The sequence below is a fragment of the Phasianus colchicus genome, chromosome 4 (genome assembly GCF_987193195.1).
Source record: "Phasianus colchicus chromosome 4, bPhaCol1.hap1.1, whole genome shotgun sequence".
Taxonomy (NCBI): Eukaryota; Metazoa; Chordata; class Aves; order Galliformes; family Phasianidae; genus Phasianus; species Phasianus colchicus.
In genome coordinates, this window is record NC_143439.1 from 64,632,533 (window position 1) to 64,642,446 (window position 9,914).

The 9,914-nt window shown below is 42.0% G+C and overlaps 1 protein-coding gene across 9 annotated transcripts in view; it reads right to left on the reverse strand.

Moving 5' to 3' along the window:
* NSD2 (nuclear receptor binding SET domain protein 2) overlaps positions 1–9,838 on the reverse strand; it is a 76,214-nt gene extending 66,376 nt beyond the window's left edge. For 3 of the 9 annotated variants that reach the window (XM_090139773.1, XM_090139775.1, XM_031588277.2), the window contains exon 1: positions 9,656–9,838. The gene's annotated coding sequence lies outside the window, so the exon portion shown is untranslated. Of the gene's footprint in view, positions 1–2,272; positions 2,498–4,552; positions 4,688–5,693; positions 5,908–6,490; positions 8,943–8,971; positions 9,102–9,655 lie in introns of those variants that run through there. The other 6 variants (XM_090139768.1, XM_090139769.1, XM_090139770.1 and 3 more) reach the window with 5 other exon arrangements.
* Between the last annotated feature and the right edge of the window lie 76 nt (positions 9,839–9,914).

Genomic DNA, 9,914 nt, shown 5'->3' on the forward strand with positions numbered 1-9,914 from the left:
AAACACAGGTTTTATGTAAGGCAAATTATTTTGCAGACAATTTAAGTGGTTTTATTAATTACTTAAAGGTCTGTCATCTGACAGGATTCATGAGCCAAACAGAGTTTGCCTGCATGTCACGTTCTTTCTTTACTGTCCAGGCCACCATCAATTATGTGATATTTATTATTCACTTCTTCCACATCTGCTTTAATTTCAGGGATGTTTTTCTTGTGTGTCAGAAATAACGGAGCAGCCCATTCTTTCCAATTTGGTCAAAGGGAGTGAACAGAGTAAACGATCAACAACAAACATCACATGAAATACCACTTCTGTTTTATCTAAATGTTTTCTTAAAGTCATTTCTCAGGTACACAAATTTACAGTAAGAGAACATGCACAAAAAGTACATTTATTATCTACAAATACCAGGTTTCAGCTGTATTAAAAAGCTAATAGATTGCTACTGTTTGTTTTTTTCCTGTAACTCTGGTAAGTCCTCTCCATTCTCTCACCAATTTTAAGGTCAAAGGCCTTAAAATTCCTGTTTTCAGATCAGAATTAGACATAATACTTGAAGATGAGCACAGTTATAACACATTCAGCTGAAAGCCTGGAGTATGCTCATTCCTACTACCTCGTATAAAAGAACAAACCAGAATATCAAATAGGAATAAGATCATATGACATATTCTTTGTCATATATTACACTGTGACCATTCTTCACTGCATTAAAATAATGAAAGGTTACTAAAGGACTACTAAACACAATTTACTTTTAGAAAAAAAAACACGTACAACTGAAAATAGCATTGTGGATTTGCCAATAGTTGTTATAAACCAGCTCTATCCAGCCAATTCACAAAGATTACTAGAGCAGCTAGTAGATAACTGAAAATCATTATATCAAAACTTTCTAACAATTTAGCAGTCTTAGAAATGCCTAGAAGACTGAGAAAAGTAAAAACTTCAGTACAGAGAGCCCATTTTAATTTTAAAAGCACCTGAAGATCTTCATTAATTTTGCAACAATGATTCCAATTAACCTGTCAGCTGGCAAAGCTGACCACCAAGGTATTTTTAAAGCAGTACATGAACATTTCTTCATGCTTGCAGAACAGAACAACGATTATATAGAGCCTCAGTATGCATTTACACAAGACTAAGCTTATTTCGAAAACCATGTGAAAAGTTTAGAATAATCAGAGTACTAAGAGTTGCACTTGCTTGCCACCATCTTTTTTTTTTTTTTAATTAGCATCAGTATTTTTTTATTTGTTCTTTTTCCCAATGAATAAAACTTCAGAACTTAATTGTAACAATCTGTTTTCATTGACTGAACCAAGTATTTACAGCCTTCTCCTGAAGGCAACAGGCAACACCAGTTTGTACAAAATACTTGCTTGTACAGTTAGGAATTGTACAATGGCAAGTAAACAATTTCTTCACTGTAAATGTTACTTGCTATTGCTAAAGCAAGCTTACAAAACTGATGAACTTAACATTTTGTTCCTCCTCAGAAATACTTTTTGTAACCAACCCTTGCTGCTGAGGATAAGCCTAGAAGATTCTACAAAGTGACTCTTCCCCATTAATTTGTTTTCTTCAAGATCACAAGAAAGATTTTTTTTTTTTGACTTCTGAAGAAACTGAATTTTGTTCATTTTTTCCTCCCGAGGGTGGGTGGTGAAGGAAGAGGGATAGATGTGAGCAAATTCCTGTAAAATTTGGTGGTTTTGACTGAAGAGAGATTATAGATCTCTTCTTCATTTGCAGGACCACAGATCAAATAGAAAAGAATTGCTGCTTCTCTGACGATAAGCCGAGAGGAACATCAGTGCCTAAAATAGTAGAAATGACAAGGTTTACCAGCAGGATGATAGAATAGGTAGCCCTCAACAGATGCTCAGCAAGTGGCACAAAAAATCCATTATGTTTTCAAATTTGTACTGAGACATTACTCTCTTCTGGGGGGTTCTAAATGGCTCAGCTTAGAAGAAGGCTGCTCCCTGGCAAAACAGCACTCAGCAATACGCCACAGTCAGAATATGTGCAGTCTAGGTACCTGCTCACCAATGAAACGTCTCTCTCTCTTAAGAGGGCCAGAATTGTGTTTCTGACTTCTATTTTAGACTGGGAACGAAGTGCAAATGCAATCTCAGATAACAGAGTGCTTACTTGCACAGCTTCTTCTTCATTTATGCTATTGTGTTCTTTTTTCACCTGTCCTAAGCCTACCTTGATTTCCCACTCCTCCCTTAATCCCTATTGCTTTTTCTTTTCAGCATCCTACCTCTGCTCCTTGCACCATGAGCTTCAGGACCTGGATCCTCTGGTTCTACATAATATTCACTGCTGCAGATTAATGCACTCTAATTTGTTTGTTTCCTCTTCACTGCAGCCAATGATTCTGCCCTTTCTCCCATGAAGTGACGGTCGCACAGTAATTGTCTGAAGCCTTGCTGTGAGCACCATGAAAATTTCTGATCATGCATATTCTGAGGAGGGATGATCAAATCTGGGATGACATCACAAAACAAGTTATCAATGTAAGTAATGAATTAAATTGTTGTATTACCAAAACATTATCTGCTACAGCTCTACAGAAATAAACAATGTTGCTCAGACCAGATTGCGACTAATTTTAATAAAGAAGATACATCCATTTTGTATGGACCTTTTAGAACTTTATCTATCACTGCATTAAAAATTGTTTACCCAAGCAGGTGGATTCAGATGCCAGAAGCACACTCAGTGCACTGCAATCATTCTAAAAAGCACTGTTGTGCCACTAGTGATACATGAGGCCTTGACTACAGCATGAAAGCCTAGCTATGCAAATTGTATAATCCTTAGCACAGAGCAGTATTTGCCTGTGTCTTCTGTTTGAACAAATAGAGACACAGTGAACTGATAACACATCTGTAGCATGGACAGGTAACTCCAGTAAAAATATACAGAACTTCTTCCATCCAGCATATTAAATTTCATGTTCCATAAAGAAAAAAAAAAAAAAAGACAGATAATACTGACTTGACTGCACTGTTTACTGATAGACTTGCACCTATCACCAAATCTGATCAATGTAACTATGTCTATAATGTATTCCTGGTCACACAGAGCTGGTGTATTTCACAGGTATAATGTACTGTAACAATATACATGCAGTTATGGTTATGTGATGTATACTATCAATGCATTATTTCAAAGTAAACTAGCACACACACCTGGCAGATGTATGCCAGGAGTACTCAAACTAAGCCCAAGCTCACAGGAGTCTTGGAACATTAGACACTTACCAAACAAATCCAAATACTTCCTAGTAAAGTGGTCCTTCTGACTGGATGCCATTTGAAGTATGAAGTACCTCCCTGTGCTTCAATGTACTTTTGCCAAAATGCATTACCAGCATTCCCATGGCTCTTCATTCCCTACTTTTTTCCACTTAATCTACATCAAGAATGTCTCCAGAGCAGAGATTAGTATGACTGTTACAGGTAAGGGGAACACAATTTGTAGCAAGTTTTAGGTTTCCACAGATATATTATGGGTTACCCATTCAACATGGAGACAGAAAAACACTTTCCTGCCGAACAAGCCAGTTCCTTTAGCCTTCTTATTCACTTTCCAAACCCTGCCTTGAGGGGTTTACAATGGGTATTTTTTGCCATTTTTGCTCTCCTTTCATTTAGTACAGTATTAGTTCTTGCACATTAGTTCACTGCTTTATTAAACTTTTTTTTTTGAGAAATTGAGGTAACTGCTTAAAAGAAAGAAGAACATCTAGAGTTTTGATTGCAGAAATACTAAACAATTGTAGTTGCTATCATTAATTGACGAAGTTCAACTACCACTGCAGAGCCAAGCCTTCTACTACTGAACAGATACTGCACACACACTTCCTACTCTACATTTTGAGCCTATTACTTTTTACTTCATTAATGATATACCTTGTTTTTGTACTAGTGCTGAAACCTGACCATTCTTCTGTCTGGATCACAGAATTTGTTTCCAGTTTATTCAGGAGTTCTCCTATACAAGAGCTTCTGATAGCCTACATCTTGCATCCATAGAAAAATCATATCTTTAATTTCATTCTGAAGTGTCTGATTGAAAGTTCTTGGCAACTACTCCATATAGCAAAATTATCCATATTCATATCTTTCATCCTACACAGCTTCCCAAGGTTAGTCTTTTGGCTTAAATCCCACTGGCTTTATTACCAGACTAGAATCTGGGCATTCTTTACTACAGAGACAACTCCCCAGTTGAGATGTTTCTGAGTACCAGCACAGCCAGGTCCTTTGCTCCAATGGCATCCCACCAAGGCTGGCAACTTCCACAATTGTTTTATCTGATACATCTTTGGTGAACTTCAGCTCCACAGACTAATCCATGCCACAGCAGAAACATTTACACTTCAACATATTACAATGAATAATAAATGAAACGGGTCTCAAACACTATGATGGGATGCTGTTTTACTGCACCTTCTTCCTATTGCTTCTTTTAAACACTAGTTTCTCAAAATATTTCATATGGAGTTCAGATCACATTTCTAATAAAATCTTACCTAACTTCAACTTTCTTTCTTGAAAATAATCTCGTCACAAAACACTCATCTTCTGTCCCTTGGTGTGTTTATTATTTAGCAAGGCAGAACCAGGAGAACGGGACAACATCCGTTCCATTATGTTTTTGATCATGGCTAAGAAAAGATGGAATTCCAATATTATCCCTCAAAGCAAAGTATCTTTAAAGATAACTATTTTAAAATACAAGTTTTCTAATTTGTTACGTGTTTTAGCACAGATGGAAGACGTCAGTATTTTATTATGAGGTACAGACCAGGAAGGGTTTCACAAAGACATTAAGTGCTCATCTCTGTTGGCCAACTGAGCAAGATTGGCCTGCGCTTCTTCAAAGAGTCACATGGAAACCTGGCTGTCCTTCACAGACAGCAGAAGAAAAATGTTCAAGCTTCTATGAAAGTCTGCTCCAGTGTAAGAGCTCCTTATAAAGAACATAAATAAACCTAAAAAGTACTGAACTATTTGGCTTGCAGAAGAGATTTTTTTTTCCTTTGTTAGCTGTGTATTTGTTTGTGCTGCAAAAGGATACAGGTAGGAGGAAAGTAGTGCTTCAAGCTGTAGTTATTCAGTCATTCACTCCAAATGTGGATGAATATAAAACAGCTCCAATTTGTATTGGGAAGCTGAATACCAAAGTTCAAAACAAGATCAAATTGCTATCTTGCACCAAGTCAAAAATAGGACAAGTTAAAAGGATGGGGACAAAACTGGAAATTGAACTATCACCTGTTGAGTAACCCTTGTAATTTAACACGTGCTTTAAGTCATGTCTTTTATTAGCTCCAAATTATGTCAACTACCAGAATCTGTAACAATGATGTCCAAAGTGTGGATACTCTGATGTACATAGGGGCCAGCACTTCACTTTTCCATACTTTGTCAATTTCTCTGGCATGAAACACTCAAATCAAGGTTTTCAAACATCTCCTTTCACACATAGCTCATCACAATGGAAGCTGCCCTTAACATCGGCAAAAAGCAGAGTAGAAAAACCTTACTTTTGGTCCAACCATGATTAACAGGCATTTGTTTGCTGCACACAAGAATTAGGCTTTGGAACAGTCTATTTCACGCCTCAGACAGAAGCAGCTTTTCAAACATACCAGAGACTCAGTAGATTACCTGGTGCTAAAGTTTAGAGTTGCTTGTGAGCACGGTAATGCACGATGGACTACATGCACGAACCTCTCATCACCAGACACGTGGTATAAGCATAGATGGTTCGTTCTCCAGGAATCTTGGGTATTTTTGTAGTTTGCTGATCCTCAGAAGGGCAGCAGAACAGAGAATGATCTAAGTTTCTGTTATAACATGTTCCAAGAACTTCCAGCTGAAGCTAGAAAACACAAAAAAACCCTATGCTGGCCATCATCAATGTGATAAAATGACTAAAAATAGCGTCTGATATATCATTTTTGTAATTTCTGTCAGTGTAAATTGAAAATTCTAAGTACACTTTCACAGCTGTCTTATCACCTCCAGTGACCGCAAGTTGAACAGAAGCTAATCTGTAGTGAAGGGTTAATTCAGGTAGTTTCTCTCCTGTCCTTTAAAAATATTCCAGAACCAAAGTCTTCCCAGTAACCATTAATTTTATAAGATCACTAACTGACCCATTCCAAAGGCCACTGGATTTACAAGCTGCAGGGTGACTACTGACATGCCAACAAGGATCTCCTCACCCTGCCCCCAAATCCTCCACAATTATTTGCCAAAGGAAATCTGGACTCCCATGTCACGCAAATTTTTTCTCTCTCCACTTTACCACATGACTCCATTTTCTCCACTTATCTTGTTTGGCATATTCCCTCTCCACCTTCTCATTTACACCACCAACACGTGGGTACATCCTCAGGGAAGGCATTTTTCAAAGCTATATTCTAACTGGAAAGCGATGCCTCCTAGAAACACGGACTTACTTATCCACTTAGATCCACTTCAGTATCTCCATTCTTTCTTCACCCAGAGGCTGAATAAAAGAATTATACCAGATCATATTTACTCAACCATAAGGCCATCTCATTTGTCTTTGCAGAAAATGAAAGACTTCAAACAGTACGCCACAAACACAGCATTCAAAAATGCACTCATCATCTATGGCTTTACTACTATCTCCATCATGTTTCTCCGTAGATGTCTGTTCAGTGAGCATTAGGGTATCTGCTGCTTTCAGCAACACCTCTTAACTGTGCTTCCCATTGTGCAGCACAGTGCTTCCGGGGAGAGGTGAAATTTTCCCCCAGAAAAGGCAAGGTGTTTTGCCTCAGACTATAAAGAAAACAACACTTGCAATTTTCACACACCCAACCATCTTCTATGCTTAAAACCTAAGAGACACCTTTGCAGTTACATAAGTGGGAATGACCAGAGGTGACCAAAGCGCTGCGCAAATAACGTATCTTCTGATCATAAACTGCATCCATGATTCAGTCATCTGCCCTGAGCAGGTGAACTTATATATATGCACGGTTATCACACAGTCAACAGGCTTTCATCAACCACGAGGAAAGACGTGCATTTATCAGCCCACAGAAATAAGGCCTTGCCTTGTGAGCATACTGACACCGGTGGAACAAAAAGCAGGCTCAGTGCAAAAAGTGCGAGGTGAAAGGGCCACAAACAAAAGGACACTGAAAAACAGTCGCTTCTCTCCATTTCCATCATGCCTTGCTAGCATGATATTTTGGAAATGAATTCAGACATACACACAAGTACACACACACACATATATATGTACAAGCCTACATCCACACAGATCAATTTCACCACCCAAATATTAGAAAGCAACCATCTTCCCACCCCCACCCCAGTCATTTTTGCTTCCAGTCTAAATAAAAAGTTTTTTTTAGGTTGTAATAACCAGTCCTTTGCATGCAGTCGTAATTTAAATGCAATTTTCTCATCTGCACAGCAACCACAGGCTTCACAGAAAGCATGCAGCCCTCCTGATAGTAAAATACGGCATTTTCCTATTCTTAAAAGGAAATATATATTTACATTTAACTTCAAATGTATAAACGACTTAAATTCCACACCCTCGAAATATCACGGCCTAGTTCTCTTCTGACATTTTCAAATAACATTTGATAAATTAATAGCTTTTACTGTATTTTCCATATCTGAATTTTTCTGAACATGCATGAGGGTGGAATTCCTATAATCACAACAATCAGCCGTACAGTCTCCGGGAACACCCAGAGCTTTTACATTTAAACTCTGTGGAAAATTGTCATATTTTCTGATGGCTACAAACAAGATGGAAATCTCAGCATGTTCTAATAAATAGGATATGGATACCCACTGCAACAACCAAGAAATTGCATACATGGTAAGTACAGAGCTCAGAATAGCCCTGCAAAGCAGTGGTTTTATGCAATGATTACATCCATGCTATGAAATTGAGTAGTTTATTAAGGCTGATATGCTGCATTTCCTAAGCAGAATTCCCACAGCAGAACAAGCAAATAATAGCTTCAACAATACATTCACAGAGATCCTATGAACGTAGGCAGATTTTGGTGAGGAACCCATTGCTTCCTTCAGCTGAAGCCACGCACTCCATGTTTAAGGAATTCCATGAACATCTAAGCGCACACAGACCAGCAGCAAGGACTCTTTGCAAGATCTGTTACAAACTTCATTGCTAGCCTTTAATGTTTACAGTTACCTTCCTTAGATGTCTGAAAAGGCTTATAAGCCAAACAGATCTTCCTTTTTTTTTTTTTTTTTTTTTTTAAAGCAAAGAAGCACAGAGACCTTGCTGAGTTTACTCAGCACAAGCAGCACTAGCTCCTAAATCTGTGAATCGTTATAAACCGATTTTAATGCAAATGTCAATAAGGAAACACACAAAATACACGGGCAATGAGCGATACCAGTCTCCTGCTTGCTTAATGGCTGGGAGCAAGAGGCCTGTTTTCTCTGTAATCTGTTGAAATACAGTGTTTACTCTCCCTGCGCTTCTACTAGTATGTAACCCTCCTTTCACTCGACATATTAAAAACAACAACAACAAAAAAAACCAAAACCAAAATGCAAGCATAAATACATTCAAGAAGTGTGGCGAATTCCCTCCTCCACCCCCAGAGCGGTAAAGCCACAGCGGATGAGCTGTAACTATGGCCTTGGGAATACAAGTTCCCCAGGCTCTTTACCACACAAACACCAATTCAAGTTGAAGCCCCATCCTCTCCTCAGTGAGGACGGAGACGAGGAGCCCTCGCGTTTCCTCCCGTGTGCTCCCAGCGAGGCTCGGGTGCAGGATGGAGCTCAGGAGGGTGTAAGTGGCAGCAGGATCATCGCACCAGCGTTCAGAGGAGGAATAAATCAAACATGGCTGCTTCCCCTCCATACATCTCCCGAGTTACACGCACTCCCGCTGCCGGGCGAGCCGGTCCTACCCGCGGCGAAGGGCACGGGGCAGCTCCCCAATCCCACGGCCACGGGGGCAAGCCGGCCGCCCCCCAGCTCTCGGGGGAAGGAGGTGAGGCTCTGGAGGAGGGTTTTTTGTGTGTGTGTGTTTTTTTCCCCCTTCTCACCGCCTTCCCCCCCCCCCCCCACCCGGCTTCTCCGTTCTTCTCCGCGCTGTGCACTGATTGCCCCCCCGGCCCGCGGCGCTTTATGCAGCACCGACCTCCCGCAGCGCCCACGGAGGAGGATGAGGAGGAGGAGGAGGAGGAGGAGGAAGGCAGAACAGCATCGCTGCTTTCCGCCACACAGCAGTCAGACCGCAGCCTGGGGGCGGCGGGGGCACCCAGAAACGATACGTAAAATATACAAAATCTCCACGCAGGGATAGCGGAGCTGCGGTCCGCCTGAGGAAGCAGAGTCGCGGCTGCGGGGGTCCGATGGGGGGGGCAGCGGGTGCCGGCCCCCAGCCCCACACCGCCACCGCACGGCGCCCGGCCCCTCAGCGCCGCCCGCAGCATCCATCCCCAGGGCGCCGCCGCTCCCGCCTCCCGCCCGGGGCCTGTGGGACCGTGTGCCCCGCCGCCGCCGCCGCCGCCGCCGCCGCCTCCTCCTCCTCTCCTCCCTTCCTCTGGGAGAGCAGCCCGCCCGCCCGCCGCGCTCCCGGCCCCACCGACCTGTGGCCTAGCGCATCCTTGTCCCCCGGGAGCCGGGCGGAAGCGGCGGCGGCAGCTCGGAGCCGGGGTACCGGCGGGAGCCGAAGCGACTCGGTAACGGCAACGGCGGCGGTAACGGCGGCTCCGGCGATCCTGCGCGGCGGCCCCGCCCCCTCCTCCGGCCAGAACCAGCGCGAAAAATCCGGCGCGCTGATTGGCCGCCGCCGCTGCGCTGCCCCCGGAGCGGCTGTTTCAAATCCCCCCGCACGGAGCCGCCCGC